The following is a 20,170-nucleotide window of genomic DNA, read 5'->3' on the forward strand; positions in this document are numbered from 1 at the left end:
TGCCCTGCGTCCACCCCCCGGTTGAGTACAGCCTGGGCTCCAATCTCAGGGGCTCCTCAGATGCCTACACTACCTCTGCAAGGCCTGGGCCTTCCTGGGGACAGCCCTGGTCTCCTGTGAGGCCCCCACAGTCCTCCCACCCCAGAAAGCTCCCCCTTCTGAACCCTGCTCCAGCAGAGGGCTCTGATTGGCCACCTGGAGCGTGTGGCACCATCCTGTCGGGACCTTCTATGAGCATAACAAGACACTGACAAATGGGACTTCTCAGGTAGCCCTCCTCAGAGGACAGGCCAGAGTGCAGGCCTCTGGCCTCGGATGTCACTCGTGGGGTCAGTGGCCAGAGAGCTCAGCCAGGCTCAGACTGCCCTCAGTGCCTGACCCAGCAGGGACCCAGCATTTCTAACTGGGTCACCTGCACCCCACCCACACCATCACGCCTCCACCAGCGATAGCATTTCAGCTGCAATTAAGAATTTCAAGTTGCAATTAAAAATTAATTGGAAACCGTAGGTTGTTTATGTCTCTCTGACCTCAGTCACCAGTAGGCTGGAGGAGGTGGGATGTGGAGGAGGGGAGAAGGGCAAGTGAGAGGAGGGGGCCTTTGCAGAGCAGTTGGCCATGGGAGGAAGGCCCTCTGGCCTAAGTTGCATTGCAGCAGATTTCTCCTGGAGGCTGGAAGGAATGACATCAACCAGCTGGCCTTAAATGCCATTGTCCTCGAATTCTTTGAGAGCTCCAGAGCATGGGGGTCTGTGGGTGGGAGAAGAGAGAGAGTGGAAGAAACTCACATAAGAGAACTGACGGCAGAGCCAGGCCTGGAGGTAAAGATTGTGGTAGCTTTCTTAGGTCCTCAGCTCTCCCTCCCCAGAGGTACTGACAGATAGTGGGAAGGCAAGGAACTGGGGCCAGGTAGGACAGCTTCCTCAGAGCAGAGGCGGAAGCATGAGGACTTCTAGCATCCGTCTCTGAAAGGGCCCGGTGCTCTCAGGCCCCAGCTCCTGCTGGCCAGGCCCATGGGTGAGGTTCTCCCCGAGGTTCTCAGGCAAAGGCATTCTGAATTCAGAGTCCTCAGGCTCCCACCAGGGCTCAGTCGGACGTGCTCTCTACTTTTCGGTGAAGCCGTTCTTCCTGCTGGGTCCCCTGTGGACACAGAAGCCAAAGCTCCCTTAGCAGTAAATGTACCTTAGCCTCTGCCTTCAGGTGGCCTCAGCTGGCCCCCCCAGGTCTAGGGTTCCCTCCCCCTCCAGGAAACACCCTCTAATGCCTAAGGCCACTGTGTCCTCTGAGCACCTGTGGTTACAGCTCTCCATGGACCCTGATTCCCTGGGCCTTGGTGAGGGCAAGTCTCTTTTACCCATGATGCAGAAATTTGATCTCACAGCACTAGAAGAAAAAGGCTGTTGATAAAGCAGATTCTAGATGCCAGATGGGTTTGTACCCCAAGGCACCAGCAACAGTGAGCCAGTGAGTAAAGCCTGGGGTGGAGAAATACAGAGATGGTTGTGCTCTCTATTGAGAGAATGTGACTGATTTTCCCCAACTGAAATCATGTGCAAAAGTGTGCGTGTGTGTGTGTGTGTGTGTGTACACATATGGCTGTGCCTGCTTGCAGGTGTATGTGCCTGTGGAGTGGGGTCCCATCTTTTATCACATTCTCAAAGGGGTCATTGCATTAATTCAGCTGCTAGTAACGGAAGCCCAACTACAGTGGCATAAGCAAGCTAGAGGTTTATTGTCTCTTAAAAGAGAGGTCTGGATTTAAGCAGTGCAAGGTGATGTGGCGGCTCCATGATTATTGGGGGTCTGGGTTCCTTCCATCTTTTGACCTACCATCCTTGGCATACAGCTTTCATCCTTGAGGGCACAAAATGGCTGCTTGAGTTCCAACCATCACATCCACATTCTAGGGAAGAAGTAGAAATCAGGATAGTGCAAAAGGGCATGTGTTGTCTGTCTACCTTCTTCTGAAGGAATATTCTTAAAAGTTTGCCCTACAACTGCTGCTTATATATCGTTGGTGACCTCTAGCTATAAGAGAAGATGGGAAATGTAGTCTTTTAACTGGGTATCTTGCTACCTGAATAAAATTGGGGTTCTATTACTAAAAACAAAGGGGGGAAATGGGTATCAGGCATGTGGGTTATGTCCCAGCCAGCAATCCCCACAAGCCGAATAAGCCCTAAGACATGGAGCTTGGCTGGTCTGGACCAAGATGTTCTCTCTTCCAAAAAGGAGAGGGGCTCCTCACTGTCCGAGACCCATCCCTGAGCCACCACCACCAACCTGTCCACAGACAGAGGGAGGGCAAAGGTCGCCTGAGTAGGTGCTCAGCAGAGCGGCCTCCTCGCTGGAGCTGCGGTTGTGCAGGAGAGAGTTGGTGGGAGGAGGAGCAGCCTGGTGAGGCCTGGGCTTGGAGATGGGGAGACAGACCAGGGGCTTAATTATTGCAGTCTTGTATTTGTGGTTTCATTGTACCTGTAAATTGCAGGGCTCCCCATAACTCTTCTAGAAGGTGGTGAGTCCATGATCACCCCCCTTCCCTAACTCTTTTCTAATGAAACACCTGTGCCTGCCTCTGGCTTCTGCCAGGAGAGGCACAGGATGCTGTCCAGAGTCTGCAATCCACCTGCTGTTTTAATTAGGAAAGAGGCGTCTTCTGAGGATGTCCACAGTGAGGCTGGTAATTAGGGAGCAAACTAACTGTCTGCTCTCTCACGGCTGACTTGGGTGCCCTAGAAGGGCTGCCCTGACGGCTGCTGCTTGGAGCCTCATTAACAAACTGGTCCGAGCACTTAGTATGGGTCAGGGAGGGGCTAGGTGATGGGGAGGACAGAACTGCAAAGCAACTGCAAATACAACAGCTGTTGGGAAGGAGAATGCAGGATGGGAGGAGCTGGCCATTAACTTGGTGAGTTGACCAGTGGGAAAGATGGAGGAGGAAGGGGAGGAGAAGCCCTAGCCCCTTCCTTGGGGGCTAGGCTCAGCCTCATGGGATGGTAACAGAAGACATTAATTCAACCATTGTTTACTGAGAACATGCTTGGTGTGAGGCTCAGTTCTGGGACCCAGGAAGTCTCAATGAACCCAGGTCTTCCCTTATGGAGCTTAATCTAGAGACAGACGGTAAACGAATGAGCAACTCAAGGCCAGTGTTATGGAAAAATAAAGCAGGCTAAGGAAACAGGGAGTGGTTAGGGGGCTGGGTGGTTGCTAGTTGCTAAGGGCTGGTCAGGAAAGTGCCATTTGAAATGAGATGGAGAAGCAGTCATGGATAAGCCTTGAGGATCATCTAGGCCAAAGAGCTATCACAGCAGAAGGAACAGCAAGTGCAAAGGCCCAGGGGTGGGTGTGTATCCACATTTGTTGAGAAGCAGCAGGAGCCCAGTGTGGCCAGAAGAGAATGAGGAAAGAGGAAAGGGACAGGAGGGGAGATAAGAGTGGTAAGGGGAAGCAGATCGCTGAGGGCCGTATAGGCCACGGGGAGGACACAGGATGTTGTCTGCTACAGTAGAGACAGAAGGCTGCAGAGGGCAAGAGCCCTCGGCAGGGAGACCGGTTGGGAGAATATTACAGTAATCACAGGAGGTTGTAAATGTTTTGGTCAAAACTGTCAGATACATTTGATTATAAAAACAAAAACAAAAACAAAAAAGAACAGAAGAAAACTTCTAAGTGGCCTAAGCATGAAAAACAGAATTTACTGGCTCACACAAAGGAATAAGTTAATAAGTCTCAGGTATAGGTGAATCAGGGGCTCAACTGAGATAATCAAGAATCCACATGCTTTTTTCGGTGCCATCTCCCCTTATGGTGGCAAATAGTTCACAGCAGTTCCCAGTTTACATTCTCTCAGCTTAGCAATTGCAATGGATGACACCTCTTTCCCAGCGGTTCCAGCAAAAGTCCTAGAGCATTATCTCATTGGCCTGGGATGAATCATGTGACCACCATTGTGACTCCAACTGGCGAGGCCTGGGTGATGAGCCCATTCTTAGAACCATGGGGCTGAGGTCAACCCAATGAGGGAAGGGAAGTTTCACAAAAGGAAAAGATGATTATGGCCTCCAGGAGAAGGGGGAACTGATGCTGGAAGAGCAAAAACAATAGGAACACTGTACATGGCATACACAGAACAAAGAGGCAGGCTGAGTGCAGTCATTATTAGATGGAAGAAAGAGAGAGAGAAGGGAAGGGTGGGAGGGAGAAGATTCAAACCTAAGAAAACTTATTCCCAGGTGACATTATGAAGAACAGGGCCATCGGTGTGGGCTTCCTGAAAGAGAAGGGACTCATTCAGAGGCGGAAGAGGACAGGTGGGTTCGGGCAAGGAAGGGGCAAACTGATCCATTGCACTGGGCAGGCACAGAGCTGGCAGGTTAACTGCAGCAAGAAGACACTGAGTAGCAAGGGTGAGTCTGCCCGTGCCTACCCCACGCCCTTGGAATATGTCCCACCAACTGCCTCCTTGGCCACCTTTCTATTTGTGGAGCTGTCATCACGCCTCGTGTTAGACATGGCTGCTGTTCCAAATGGATTATTGCAAATGATTTAATCATCCACATTAGCACTCCCTGGCTCCAGGTGGGGGCTCTGGAGCTTCCTCTCGCACTGGCCCTGGCAGAATCTTTTCTGAAGGGGCTGTTGCCCAAACCACTACCATGTACACAGACTACGAGTACACGAAGCTGTCACCAAAGTACCGTGCCTGTCCCCACTGGGGCCTCAGAAGGATGCACTGCGGTGTGGGAAGAAAGTATTAGAGCTTCTAGCTATATCTGAGTTTTTATCTTATCCTTTTAAAATTACTATTTTGTATGTTTTATGACACATAGAATACATTTTAGCACAGAAATACATGCATGTAAATGAATTAATTTCTCTATGTGTTGGAGGTGTCCTTAATTTTTTCCTGAATGGAGTGAGCTGTCAGAAATGTTTGGGGTCCACTAGTGCAGATAATAACAGCTAACAATCACATGGAACTTGCTGTGTTCTAGGTCCTTGCCCAATGCTCATTCACTCCTCACAACAGCCCCCTTTACAGGTAAAGGAACGGGAGCACAGACAGGTTGAATAACTTGCCCTGGAAGATGCAAGGTTGGAATTGCCCCAGTGGTCTGGCTTGGAATCCGTGATGACCCTCTAACAAGATCGGGGTCCTTTGGACAGGAAAGTGTCTGAGATTATTGCATTCATCCTTTGTTTCCTGCCTGAGCCTTTCCAGAGGGAATCTTAATCACTCTCCAGCATATTCTCAGATGTTCACATCCTGCAGCAGGGGGCTCTCGGACCCTCCCAGCGGCCCCTCGCAGGAGAGAGAAGGCAGTGATGCCACTTCCTGTTTCCAGATGAGGCATCTTGGGCCCAGAGAGGGAAAGTAGCCCATCCAAGGCCCTGCCACACTTCCCTAGGAAGCCTTCCTGATGTGGCCGGTCCTCTCAGAGCTCTCCATTCCTCTCCCACTGGCATCCAGGGCCCAGGACCCCTCCTTTTAACAAGGCCGTAGTCTGTCTTTACAACAGACTATGATGGGCCCAGATGTTGAAGTCAGTGATGAAATGAATGAAGGAATCAGTACATTCATTACTGGATGGCGGGCTTACTGCATGGACAGGGTCTGTGCTGACATCACAGAGCCTCCATCGCAGAGCTTATCCATTCCTCACCAGGGGCCTGGCCTCAGTTCTACTCTCCCTCACTGCAGAGGTCAGGCTCATCATCCTCGTTGGGGTGGACAGGGTTGTTAAAACCCGTGTGACCTTGGAAGGTCATTGGCCTCTCTGCAGTTCCTGCGTCGGAAATTAAGATAGCAATAGGTCCACCTCACAGGTTTGCTGCAAGGGCTGAATTTGGAGCTGCGTGAGTGGGATTTAGCAGAGCACCTGGTACAATGCCCGGCACTTAGTGCATGGTCTATTCAGGAAAGTCCCGTTCCCACCCTCTGCGTACCTCCTTCTCTATGTCCCCATGGGCAAGACATGGGGCGGGGTGTCCTGTCTGGTCAATGCCTTATCCCCACTGAATCCTTAGACACCACCCGCCGCCAGTTCATTCCAGCATTTCCCACCCTGCCTCCCCATCCCACCCTTTCACTCCTGGAGCTGTTGGTTTAATGTGCACAATACAATTAAGGCAAAATGGCTTTCTCATCAAACCCCCAACAACTTCTCTCTCCCCACCTCACCCCAGCATCACTGGCCTTATTCCCTCCCTCCCTTGGGGACCATGGAGTTTAATTTCGGGGAAATAATTCCCTGAATGACTCTCTTCTGGGGAGTCTCGCATACACCCCAGAGAACCCTTGGGAGCCAAGATGGGGTTTTGTTTGATGGGAAGCCCCAGGAATCGGGTTTGGTGCCCAGTGAGAGAGGGGGTCCGCAGTCAAGAGATTTGTACCGTGTCTTAATAAGGGTTTTCTCCAAAACAGGACCTAAGACCAGGATGCAGGGGCAGAAAGTCTGAGATGGAGGGAGCGGGAGAGTGATCAGGAAAAGAGGAGCAGCCAGCATGAGGGGCTCCCTCGGGGTCTCGCTGTGGAGAGTGAGGCTCTATCCTGCCTTGGCTTCTGAGAAGCACACAGGTCGTCTCCAGAACTGTCCACCTGAAAGGCGGGGATTGGAGCAGTTCCCCTTTGGCTCCTGTTACCCCACTGGCTAAGGGTTGGCCTGGGGGTGTTAGCTCCCCTGTACTTTCAGCCTGTTTGTTCAGGGGTCCAGCAGGCTTTCCTGGTATTGGACAGGACCCCGAGGCAGAAAATAACCCATCTCAGGGGTGTGCTGGAGGGGCACACTGCCTGCACAGGGAGAGCCTGAGTTTCCCGGAGCTGTGCACTGCAGTGGCAGCGGGCAGCTGAAAGGAGCAGAGAAGATGTGAGGCTGGGCATGGAGAGATCCACTCCGCTGGGCGTCACCTTCCTGCTTAGGTTAAGTGCCTTTCGTTTGTTGAAAACCTTACAAAAGTGGAGATCACAGTCTTTCTCAATTGGAACCGTCCTGCACAGTCACTCATTCATTCTACAAACATTTCTGGAGGTGCCAGGCCTCGTGCTTGGCGCTTGAGTCAGGGAGATGAATCAGACAAGGGTTCTTCCCTCCAGGACTTCGCAGGTTGGGCATGGGGAGGGGGAGCAGAATCACATCCAAGTGGGGTCACAGAGGTTTGGGAAAGTGGGAGCATAGCAGAGAGAGTTAGCTTGGAGAAGTCAGGGAGGGCTTCACTGGGGAAGTGGTGTTTGAATTGAGCCTTAAAGAATGAGTAGGAGTTCACCAAGCTGAGAAGTAGGCAAGGATTGTCTAAATCTAGGGCCTGCCTATAGCAAACCCCATAAGTAGTCAGCAGATCACCTTTTAAAAATCCATGGCAATCTCTTCAAGAGTTCCTGCCCAGCTCTCTCTCTGCTCCCCCATGTACCCCATCAGGGCCTGAGCCGGGAACTCTGAGATTTAGCACTGGAGGAGGCTGCCTCCTGGACCTGAGCCACCAGCTCTAGGTCCCTTTCAGAGTCCTGGGTTCTGCCTATGCCTGCACCTCCCAGGGCCTGGATCTCTGCCTGTGCCAAATCCCACTTCCTTACCTAGCTGGTCTCCCTGATGCCATCTTGTGGCTCACCAGGCCTCTAATGCCACCAGCCCCACGAATCCAGTGGGGAGCCAAAAGACCTTGGAGCTGGAGTCCTGGAGTGCACACACCTGGATTTGGATGCCGGCACCACAGTTTCGAGGTCTGGGACAAAGGTCCACTGTCTGTGAGCCTCTTTTCCATAGGCTGCAGGGTGAGGGCTGCAGAAGATAACCCAGATGCTTGAAGCACCTCGCAAAGGGCAGCAGAGGAAGGGTGGGGTAGAGGCAGCTGTTATTATCAAGTGGATTATTATTTGTATGTGAAGATTGGGGAGGGGCAATTGTCCAGCTCATGGACCCTGCATTGTGGCACCTACCCAGCCCTCCAGGGGACTTGCCAGGACTGCTGGGTGTGACGCTGGAAGCCTGTGGTGCTGAGTACTAGGAGACCATGCTAGGTACTAGGAGACCATGCTGGGTACTAGGAGGCCATGCTGGGTACTAGGAGACCATGCTGGGTACTAGGAGACCATGATGGGTACTAGGAGACCGTGTTGTGTACTAGGAGACCACACTGGGTACTAGGAGACCGTGCTGGGTACTAGGAGACCATGCTGGGTATTAGGAGACCATGCTGGGTACTAGGAGGCCATGCTGGGTACTAGGAGACCATGCTGGGTACTAGGAGGCCATGCTGGGTACTAGGAGACCATGCTGGGTACTAGGAGACCGTGCTGGGTACTAGGAGACCATGCTGGGTATTAGGAGACCATGCTGGGTACTAGGAAACCATGCTGGGTACTAGGAAACCATGCTGGAAAGGACCCCAGAGGCCCAGTCTTGTCCCCAGGGCCCAAGCATAGAGTGGCTTTCCTACACTCAGCAATTTTCCCTTCAAGCTACTCCAAGTCTCTGCATTAGCATGAGAATGGGGCGCCAGCTGGGATTGGAGGGTCCAAAGGTATTTGTATTCCAAAGAGCTCCCTTTGCTCTGTCAAAGTCATAGAGTTGCTGTTGGAGCTGTGAGGCTGGGCTGAGATCCAGAGGCCACTGCAGGGGCTGGTCGGTGAGGGGAGAGCGGTACCCACCAGAGAGGGGCCTGGGTGCTCGGCCCTTTGCTGTCCTCTCCTCCAAGGCTCCCGCCAGGCCTCTCTCTGGTTGGCCGGAGGGCCCCACAAAGCCGGCCCAAGCTGTCTTCCCTCCCCACTCCACACCCCAGAGTGAGCCTCAGCTGTGTGGGGGGGATGTTCTTTAGTTTGAAAAAGCTTATTCCATATAATAAGTGCTTTGATTTGTTTTTGGCCTCAACCTTTTATTTCTTTGACATTTTCAATCCTGTATCATTAAAAGGAGGAGTTTGTGGTTTGCATGCTTATCACAAGGGAGGCTGGAATTTTTTTAAAGTTGAGAAGCACTGCCCAACGGGATTAATAATCATAACCGTAATAGCTAACAGTTGTGAGCATTTGCCCCATGCCACGAATTATGCTAAACAATTACATACGTTATCTTTATTAATCCTCATAACAAATCTACGAGATGCTGTTACGCTCCCCATTTTACAGATGAGGCTTAGAAGAGTACAGTGACTTGCCCAGGGTCATACAGCTAGTCAATGGCGGAGTGGGCTGCCTACCCAATCAGCCCCCTGGCTCCGGGAAAGAGTAGATCTGGTGTGTGTGTGGGGGGGGGGTGTTCAGGCACCGGGTTCCAGGCAGAAGTTCTCCCTCAGGCCCCTCCTTACTCATCCTGCTCTGGAGGTCTGGTGGGACAACTGGCATCTGTTTACTCAAGCCTGGTGGCAGCCCTGGGGCTCAGAGCCTGCAGTCAGGGTCTCCATGGGCTGAGCTCAAGAGCATTTCCAAGGAAAGGGCAGAGAAGTGTCCCCAACTCAAGGCACAGCATCCAGCGCCACCCACAAGGAAGAATGCTGGGTCTGCCCTGCAAGGAAGTTCTTGACTTGTCTGCCCAGCTTCCTCTCCCTCTCCCCTGTCACTCTCACTCAGACACTCATCGCACCTGCCCTCTTTCTCTTCCCCTCCTCTCCTCCCTGTCCCCTGAGATCCAAGAGCACACCCACAACTCTGCAATGGATAGAAGGGAGCTGCAAAGCCCAGCTGTGTGGTCCCACCTGCAGGCCCCTGCTTAGGCCCAGGCCCTGCCCCCCAACTCGCCTCTGTGACATCTGTACCTGGCTTCCCATTCCAACAGAATTTCATCGCACAAACTGGAAGCCCTCTGGCTTTGTCACTTCCTCATCCAAAATGGTACCAGGGTTCCAGTTTGATTAGGAGATGTTTTTTTTTTAATTGAAGTTTATTGGGGTGATTAGGAGATTTTGACTACTCCCTCCATATGGGGGGGTGGGGGCACTGTGCTGAGCCCGGGGTTTGTGGTACCTCACTTGGTAAAAGCCTCACTGCCAGCCTCTTGAGGCGAATTCTTGTCGTTCCCTTAAATTTTGCAGGAGTACAATTGGAAGGCTGGAGAGGTTAAACTACTTGCCCCAATTAGAGTGCCAACAGGAAGGCTTCCTGGAGGAATAGCTTTTGAAGGTTGGGAGGATAGCAAGAAGGCCTGGGTGGAGGGCGGCAACGCAGGAGGGTATTGAGAAGGGTGGGCGTCCAGGCAGGTTGAGGCAGATGATGTGTGAGGGGAGGGTGGGTGGAGGGGAGACGACAGTGGGTCCTGGAGGTGATGGGGAGTCACTTACCGTTTAGGCCTCAGGAGCAGTGTTGTGGGATGGAGAGAAGGGGCCACCGTACAGCAGGGTCGGGAGTCTGGTCTGGCCCCTGACCTCAAAAGCCATCATTTCGAGCTCTGACCCAGCAGGGGAGAAGCCCGGCAGGGGGACTCTGGCCCTGGATAAGATAGCGGCCTGGCCAGGCCTCAGGCTACGCACCCGAACTCGTGAGCAACAAGCGGCCCTGACCCTTGCCATGGTACCGTGGACTCAGCCACACCCCACTGAGCCTCAGTTTCCTCATTTGTGAAACGGGACACTGACAATGTCCACATCCGGGCTGGAGAAACCCACGTGGCATGGCGTGTGTGTCAGCACAGGCCTGCTGTGGGTTACCACGGGTGTCTTCCAGCCAGAGGAGGGCCTTGGATGGGCTCCCGGCCTTTTGAGGGGCTCTCAAGTCTCAGGGATGAGTACATTTAATAGGAGGGTTTCAGGCTTGCCTCCAACTTTCGAGTAGTAAGCACTTTGCCCAGAGCAGCTATCAGTTATCCTTAACCTTGATAATGGAGCTGGGTCAGGCATTGCAGGGCCCCAAACCAGGTTCCCCTGTGCCTAGACCTCTTCCCTATGACCCCCAGATGACTGTGTGGGGATGTGGGGATGGCTCAGGAAAGCTTTCACTCCTGCCCAAAACTGCTTCTCGTGCCAGTGGGTCAGACCGGCAGGCTGGAAGAGAAAACATTTTGGGCCGCAGAGACCTGGTTTGAAATTCCACCGTTTGTGCTTGGCTCTGGGCCTGGAAGGCCCATCTCAGCCTGTCAGTCCCCTCTGGGTACCCTGATTAGTCTGGAACAGCTGCCTCTAGGAGTGATTTAGCTCCTTTCCCACCAGCACGTCTGTGGGTAGGAGCAGGTTTGACGGTAAGAGAGCCGAGCAGAAGGTATCAGTCTCATGGGGCGAGAAAAGAAGCCATGGACACTAAGCTCAACAGCCAGCCCTCGGGTCCCTGCCTTCCAGTTTGAGTTTGGGTTGAACGTATCCCATTGCAGGAACCCCAGGAGGAAGTTCCCTGGGTGCCTCTCACACACGCACATACTCACACATGCACACGCGCACAGGCACACACACACGGAACTCTTCCCGGCTACTGCTGGGCTGAGTGAGACCCTATAGTCATGAGAGAAGAGAGAGAGGGAGAGAAGAGGAGGCTGGCAACACAAGTGGAGTCTCACTCGGCAATGGACTCACTTTCTCTTTCTGAAAAATGGGGAGATTTTCTGATTTCATGTGATCAGCAAATGTCCCCCACATCCTCTTCCTGGCACTGATGAAAGTACCACGAAGGACAGAGCCCTGAGACCTGTAATTCAAGACTGGGGGACTGAGCTGCGACTGCTTCCCTGGGGAAGTATGGCTAAATCATGTGAGTGGCAGGAGGGTGGACAGAGAAGGGTTGGATCCGATGTGCTGGAAGGCTGACCTTCCGCGTTGAAGGGAGGCAGGGCTGACCTTGGCCAAAGGGGACTGGTGGGAGTGCAATATGGGTTTTTTTCTTTTCACCCAAGCACTTTGGTTTCAAGCAGATGCTGCCACAAGGTGTCACTAAAGGCCCAGAGAGGTTGACCGACTTGCCCAAGGTCACACAGGCCTTCCAATGCCTAGCCCTGGGCATTTCTCATCACACCTAGAGCGGATCTACCCTCCATCCGAGGTTGGGTGAAGGAGCCCAGGGAAGCTCAGGGAAACCTGAAGGACCTTGCTCTGCTGTGATGTTGGAAGTAGCTTCCTGAGCTCAGGGCTTTGAGCAGTAAAGATGTGTCATACAACAGTGAAAGAGGAGATCTTAGTGGGGGAGGTGGCTACACACCTGGGCTCTCCGATACTGAGGGCCCCCTGCTGAAAGAGCAGTGACCACCTCATGTCATACCCAGTTCACGGTATGTAACCCCACTTGTCTACACACCTTCTCCAACTTCCAATGGAAGCCACTTCATAATTGGTCAGACGAAGAGTCCCAGATGGTCTCTGCTGGGCTTTTGAGGCTTTCCTGAAACCTCTTTTCTTCACAAGCAAGAAAGGTTCATGCAGGCTCAGGGCTGACTGCCATCTAGCCCTCCTGGCCCCTCAGGGAGGCGCTCAGTTTGGTCTCTTGCCTTCCTTTCTGCCTGGCCTTGGGTGGAAGCTCATTCCCCTCTGGGCTCCAGGCCTCAGTTGCTGGGCACAGCTGGGCAATCATCAACACCGGTTGAATGACTGCTCAAAAGAGGCCATTTCTGGATTGGTTGGCTCCCATGCCCGGAGCCTGAGGGCTCTGTGTTCTGGCGTGAACACCCGCCCGTAGCAGACAGTGCTGGCTGGTCGACCCAAGCCCCTCACATGCCTTTCTCCCCAGCTACCTTCCAGTGATTGGTCCAGGGATGGCCATGTGACCCATTTCTGGCAATGAGATGTAAGTGAAGCACAGGGTAGAGTTTTGGGGTGCTCTTTTTAAAAGTTGCAGAACTGGCATTCCCTTTAGCATTCCCACATTCTTTCTGCTTGGAATGTGGACAGAGGTCTGGAGTTGCTGCAGCTATCTTGCTGTTATGAGGCAACAAGCATGAAGACAAAGGCTTTCACACTACCAGTGGTGGAGGGGACGAAGGAAGGAAGCTGGGGCCTGGACTGCCCACCCCTGAACCAACCGCTGTATAGAACAAACACCTCCCGCTCCTGCTTAAGTATTAGGGCACTGTTCATTAGAGTTTCTCTTACTCACAGCCATATGCTTCCTTAATTGTTATACCACCCTCATCCAGTTTCAAATCTGAACTCAGGGGGCAAAAAAGGATCTCTTTCCCTGACATTGGACTGTGCCAGGGAGGTTGGGAACCCCTGGCCTAATGGGTCAACCTTTCAGGGCCTTTCTGCCCTAAGCCAGGTCTCTCTGGCAGGCTCCACACTCAGCGGGGAGGGGCTGGCTTCCATCCTGGCCCTCTTGGGAGCTGATGGAGGGAGGGGTGGGCATCACGATGCCCAAGCACAATGTCAGGACACCTAGTGTGTTCCAGGTCTACAAAGTTACAACACGGAACAAGTGAGAGAGCTCTGGTATTCTACCCAATAACGCTGCCTGGCAGGGACTGGTATTATCTTCTTCAAGAGGAGGAAACTTACCAAAACTGACACAAGAAGAAATAGTAAGTAGGAATGCTTCTATAAAACTCCAAAAGACCTTGAGTTTGTAAGCAAAACTTTTCTCACAGAGAAAACTCCAGGCCCAGGTGATTTCCCTGGTGAATTCTATCTAATATTTAAGAAAAATAAATAAACCTTATTGTACAACGTCTTCCTGATAATAGAAAAAGATGGGATCCTTTCTGTCATTTTATGAGGCCTGTATCACCTTGGTATCTCAATTTGCACATCTGTAAAGTGGGGGTAATAAGAAGTAGTACCTGTCTCAGAGGTAGTACTAAGGGAGTTGTAAGTAGAGCCCGTGGCATGATCCCCGGCCCCCGGCATATGCTCAGTGTATGGTAATCATTCCCATGTGGTCAAGCCAGGATACAGGCCCCGGCCTGTGTCCCGTCGGCTTCCCTTAGACAAAGGAAGAAAGGAGAAGAGAGCTGGTGAACCAACATGAGCAGAGCCCCTATCCTATAACACACATAGCAAACTTGGTCGCATCCAACCCTCAAAGAAACTCTTCACGGTAGGCGTATCGATCCCATTTTACACATAGGAAAGCTGAAGCTCGGAGAATCTATGACAGGCTGTGTAAGGTCAAAGCCAGACCTGTCTGAAGATAAATCTCGTGATTCTCTGAGCCCTGCCAATTAGGCAGGTGTACTAACCAACAGCAGTGGGGAGTTCTGAACTGGGGCTAAGCTGTCTCTGGATTTAAGGGTCCCGATCTATAAAATGGGTGGAGCTGCTGCTCTAGGTTGTTGAAAGACGGGTGACGTGCATTGAGTCTCCTGGCAAAAACCTGCCACATCTGTCTGAAAAGTGCCCATGACCCAGCCCACTTGGGCTGTCGGCCTGCCTCACAAACCAGGGCCATGCCCAGCTCACCACCAGCCCCCGCCCTCACACAGCAGTGCTCAGGGCATGGGGAGATGGCTCACCGGGGCAGAATCATGCCTCCTGGGTACAATGTCTTTATTGTACAAGCAAAACATGAACAAATTCTCATTGCAATAAAACCAGTTCAGAAATATACTCACTAATAAGGAAGCTTGCCCTGTCCAGCCCACCTCCACTCCATTCCCCCAACCAGAGGTGAACACGGTTCAAACAGCAGGACAGACCTTGTTCCAGATATACTTCTGTTCATTCTCTCTCATATACACACATGCACATTTGAGTTCAAGATGATTTTCCACATGACTGCAACTGTCTTTATGTATTGTTCTGCAACTCGCTTTTTGCACTTCACAACCCCATGTGTTATTTATATCATCTCTACTTCCCAAAGGATTTGAGGAGTTCCAGAGGGGTACAGAGCAGGGTGAGAGCGGGGGCCCTGGAGTGACGTGGATCTGGACTGATAACCCAGCTCTGCTACCTGCATCTGGGTGACCTTGCGCCAGTCCCTAAACTCTCTGAGCTGCAGTTTCCTCATCTGTGAAATGGGGATAATAATAATAGAAGTTAGCTCACATGGTCAGAGTGATGTCACTATGTGTGGTCATAGAGGGTGTTCAGTCCTTTCAGCTCCCCAGCCTCCCTGGGCTTTGAGCACAAGGACCTAGGTGGTCTGGAGGCCAGAGGTGGCCAGACGGTCCTTAGAGCATAGAATCCAGGGCCTCGAGTCCTCCCCTTACCCCAAACAGGAGATAGAGATGCAGGAATGGCAGCAGAGGGGCACGCATGGCAGACCTGGAGTTGCAACTCCGCCTTGGGTCTCTCCAGCCATACTGGATATTCTGAGGGAGGGATTGTGTCTCCTGCTCCTCTGTGTCCCGTGGAGGTGGCAGCTATGACATCAGCCTGGCCCTACTTTCCCTAAATGGGGGCAAAACAAGCTTCACTTAACTAATATCTGCTGATGTTCTTTGAATGATTCCAGGATCCATCCTTCACTTCTGAAACCTGTTGGAACTTTCTTCTCCCTGTCCGGAAAGTGAGGAAACTGAGGCCAAGAAGAACTTCTGGGCCTCTAGACATCATCTGGTCCAGCCTCCTCATCTGATTTACAGAAACAGAGCCTGAAGGGAAGAAAGTAAGTGGCATGTAGACAGGTCTGGTATGTGGCGAGCTGGGGCCAGATGCTTTAGTTAATTCTCACGCAGCCCTGTGAGGTGGGCATTGGGGCTTCCCATTTCATAGGCCAGAGAGCTTAGGTTGCTTTCTCAAGCAGACGCCACTAGTAAGAGCCCCAGCCAGTTAGAGCTCTGCATGTGAGTGTCAGCAACCCATGCCCTGGGATGCCCGGCTGCATCATCGAATGCCCTCTCTGCCCCCGATGGGCACAGTCTGTACCCACCACATCCTCCTGTGTCCCACGGCTCCACCCCAACCTGTAGGACCCCTGAGGTGCTGACTTGATGTTGAGTCTGTGCTCCCCACCCCAGACTGTGAGTCCCCAAGGAGATGGGTCTGGTTCTCACTCCTCTCTGTATCCCCACCCCCAGCACGCGGCCTGGCACAGAGTGAGCCACTGTGAATGTTCATGGAAGGAAAGGAGGGAGGTAGGGAGGGAAGGAGTGATTGTAAAGCGCATGTTCTTTCCTCCTTCGCACAGCTTCTTTGACAGTCAAGGTCAGGAGACAAGGCCCCCAGGTTTTACACCAAATTTGATCTCCTTTTCCCTCCCATTACCACTGCCCCTTCCCCTCTTCCCCAGTCTCCCTCTCCCAGATGCTACTGCCCTCCATGGCCGAGGGCAGCAGCCCCTCCCTGCCTCCCCTGCCACACTGCCCACAGCTCAGGAACTGCCCTGCCAACCTCACTCCCAAGAGGGCCCAGGCCTCAGGAAGGGCTCCCTCACCAGGCCACTCGCCTTGAACAGATGACAAGGTCTTGACCACAGGCCAGGGAAGGCCTTAGGGGCCCAGGTGTGCCTGGACCTTTGAAGCCGCTGACACAGTGGGACTTCCTCCACTAGTGCCACCCTCCTGCCCACTGGGAAGGCCACACTGCCTCTCCAAGGTGGGGAGGGGGCCGGGGAGACTCCCAGTGTTTGTCAGCTGGAGTACTGTAGTTGGGAAGGACTATGTTTCCATGGATACAAGCCATGGGATCTGCTGGGAGAGGGGGCCATGGTGTACACAGACACAGACCCACACGGACCTGCGAGAAAAATAGCAACAGATTTGCTGAGTCATTGGCCCCACGTATTTATAGTCTCTGGCAAAGGCAGAACTGCCTATCAGAGGCTAATAATACTGCAGCAGCGTGTTAATTGCAAAGACAAGTCTTCAAGCATCCATTCAGATACCCAGGACCGCTCCTTGAATAAAGAGTGTGGCCCTCAGCATGACAGCCGGCATGCATGTGAGCGTGCGTGTCTAGCAGTGTGTGTGCAGGTATGTGGGACCCAGCTAGGCACATAAAGAAAGCTCAAGCACTACACCCCCCACCCCCGTCTGAAGCCACCCCACAGCACTGTCACAAAGCACTCTGCCATCACCTAAGGATGGCCAACGTGCGTGAAGAGACAGGCAGGAGAAAAGGGGCTGCTGGCCGCCTCCCAGGACAGGCGTGGGGCCAGGACGCTGGTGTGCAGCCCCGAACCTTCATCCCACAGCCTGCGGGGACAGCCATGGTCCTCCAGCGCAGGGCAGTTGGGTCGTTAGGAGGAAGGGAGGTCAACCCCACGGGGCTCCTCTGCACGAGCTCACACAGAAACGCCAATATAGGGAATGGAGTCATGGGAGATGGGTGTCCAGGCGCCCAAGTGTTCTCTTGAATAAACACCCAAAGGCCAAATTCAACTCCGAAAGAGTCTTTGCACCCTTACCTCTGGGAGCCAGGAAGCCCGTCTAGCTCTGACTCAGGTGGATCACGTCCTCGCCTCCCACGACTGCTTCAGGGCCTTGTGATTCCACCCCTGACACTGACTTACAGTGGCACTGGCTATGCTCCTGTCCTTCACTCTGCCACTCAGGGGGCTCCGAGGACCCCAGGGCCACACGTTCCCAGACAAGGCCCCCGTGAAGACCTGTGGGTGAGAAACCAGATCCCTCCACTTCTTAGAAGGCAATTTTCAGGTCCCCCCATGTCTGTTGAACTCCAAGCGAAATACTCCCCTGGCACAGGCTCAGGTCTCCTTGCTGGCTCTGTCCCTCTCTGGACGTGCTCCTTCTCACACAGCATGCCCCCTGGATTCAGAGGGCAGAAGATGGGGGCCCCTGAAGGGATCCTGGCCTCACTGATCCCCCGTCCTTGCCCAAGGCCCTGAGACCAGCCTTCCCTTTGCTTCAGCCCAGCCTGAGGACAGAGCCTTCCAGGGGTGTGACAGCAGAGGACTGGTGTCCTCCGGGGACCCACAGAGGAACAGAAGAGCGAGGCTGTGCAGGGAGCAGGGGTAACTGGGGTCACTGTGTGAGCTAAGCCTCAATGTCTCCCACGCCAACCCCCAAACAGCTCAGTCATTCGTGACTGAGTTCACGGTATTCCAGGGAAGGGAGAGAGGAGAGGGAGGGAAGGAAAAGGAGGGGAAGAAGGCGGAGGGAGGGAGGGGAGACAAGAAAGGGATAGCCTGTCAGTCCTCACTTCTCTTCAAGAGAAGGTTGACTCAAGAGCTATTATTAATAGTAAATTAAATAGTGTGGTTATTCTGAATAATAAAGAGCTCTCCTGTTCCAAGTTTCCACTGTCCTCTCTCCAAGAAAACACCTGTTGGGGCTGAGGTGTGACATCCAGTGATGGGTGTTTGTAGGACAAAGCTGACGTCTCCTCTATGCCCAGGCCCCCCAAGAATGACTGTGGGGAGACTGGCTTCAGCTGCCCAGGTGCCCTCTGTGCTCCTACTGAGGAGCCCAGTCTGTGCTCACCTAAGGGTGGGACCCTCGCTGATGGCATCTCTGCTGGCAGCAAGTGGCTGTTCTGCTTGCGGGCTGGGTGACCGTGGGCAAGTTGTAAACTGGTCAGTTCCCTCACCTGCAAAATGGGAATAATAATAATACCTACCTCAGACTGTTGTTACAGGACTAAAGTTAATAATACGGTTATGATACATACGAGGTCGGACAATTAAGTTCACGAACTCAGCCTAGAAAAAGTGCTACACACCTCATTGCTGAATATCACTACGGTCACCTTCAAAGTCCTCCCCTTGGGAAGCTATGCACCGATGCCAGCGCCTAGTCCACCTTTCAAAGAGATTTTGGAACTCTTTTTCTGGAACGGCCATCAGAGCTGTCATCGTCTTACCCTTGATGTCCTGAATGTCGTCAAAATGTCTTCATTTCAATATTGCCTTTCTCTTTAGGGAAAGAAAGAAGTCATTGGGGGCCAGATCAGGTGAGTAGGGAGGGTGTTGCAATACAGTGACTTGTTTACTGGCTAAAAACTCCCTCACAGACAGTGCTGTGTGAGCTGGTGCATTGTCGTGATGCAAGAGCCATGAATTGTTGGCGAAAAGTTGAGGTCGTTTTCATCTAACTTTTACAGGCAGCCTTTTCAGCACTTCCAAATAGTCAACTTGGTTACCTGTTTGTCCAGTTGGTACAAATTCATATGACTAATCGCTCTGATACAAAAAAGGTTAACAATATCGTTGCAACAAGTTCATAGACGTAATTGTCCGAACTCCTATACATGTGCTACACATAAAGGGCTTATAATGCAACCAGCACCTGGTAAGCACAGTGCAGGGCTGTTAAATGAGTAAGAGGCAGCTGTTACTGTTCACAGGCAGACCCGAGACCCAGGACCTCTGCGACTGACACCATTACTCACTGCAGAGAACCCCTCACTACACACATGCCCAGGCTGAGGGCGGGATTGAGCAACTTGGTATCTTGCTCTTCTCTGGGCCTCAGTTTCCCCACCCACCAATGGGGGACAAAGCTGTGAGGTGACAGCTATATCCCAGCCTGCTCTGACCTGTAATTCATAATATCAGCTAACATTAATTAAGCACCTACTGTGTGTCAGACCCTGTGTTAAGAGCTTTCCAGTTGGTCAGTCATTTCATTTACACCTCACTACAGCTGTATGGTGGGCACTCTGTTCCACAGATGGAGATACTGAGGCTCAGAGAGGTTAAGTAACATGGCCAAGATCACACAGCTAGCAAGGGGTGGAGCTGGGATTTGAACCCAGGTCAGCGTGACTCCACAACCTGACCCCAGTGCCCTTTATGACATATCACGTCACCTCTCATCAGATTCTTGTCCAGAAACGTGTTGTGTAACTCAAGATTAATGATGGGAGATGGGGGAATGCACAGAAGAGAAGGAGCAGGTCTGGGCTGCCCCAACCCTACCCAGGCTTAGTGGCCAAGAAGCCCTCTATTTGACATCAGCTCGTCCCAAGAGGGGAGAACTATAGCTGGCTGCTTGGTGCTGGGGGAAGGCACAGATCCTAGACACTAGGGAGAGGAGACCCTTGGAGGAGGTCCCATGGAGAGGCAGAGGCAGAGCTGGGGCCCAGGCCCAGATCAGGTATCAGCAGTAAAGCTGAACGGCAGGGCCATCAAGCCCCTCCCACTCGCTCCCTCCCATCTATCCCGTCTGGTCCCTCCTGGGCCCACTTGGCTGCCCTTTCCTGCATCTCCAGTGGCAGCAGCTTTTGGAGGGAACGCTCTCCCCTGGGCCCTGATGCTGTGCTAAGCCGTTGTTTATGAGGAGGAAACACGGCCGACTGCATTTTCTAAAGAGGCTCCGGGGAGCTGCAGTCGCATGTGAGGCCCAGATTGGGACTTCTCAGCACTGAACTGCTGCGAGTTGGGACAGTGAGCCCCGGGGGTCACCGGCAGGGCGGGGCTCAGCAG

General features: G+C 52.8%; 1 long non-coding RNA gene across 1 annotated transcript; it reads right to left on the bottom strand.

The window, feature by feature from the left end:
* Nucleotides 1-600: 600 nt before the first annotated feature.
* LOC308498407 lies at nucleotides 601-18,333 on the bottom strand. The gene is made up of 5 exons (XR_013993466.1): nucleotides 18,228-18,333; nucleotides 17,192-17,392; nucleotides 13,683-15,437; nucleotides 1,831-1,903; nucleotides 601-1,140 (listed from the first exon to the last, which is right to left on the bottom strand). It is a non-coding gene; the product is annotated as an uncharacterized lncRNA (long non-coding RNA).
* Nucleotides 18,334-20,170: the final 1,837 nt, after the last annotated feature.

Source organism: Rhinolophus hipposideros (genome assembly GCF_964194185.1).
Source record: "Rhinolophus hipposideros genome assembly, chromosome: 5".
Lineage (NCBI taxonomy): Eukaryota > Metazoa > Chordata > Mammalia > Chiroptera > Rhinolophidae > Rhinolophus > Rhinolophus hipposideros.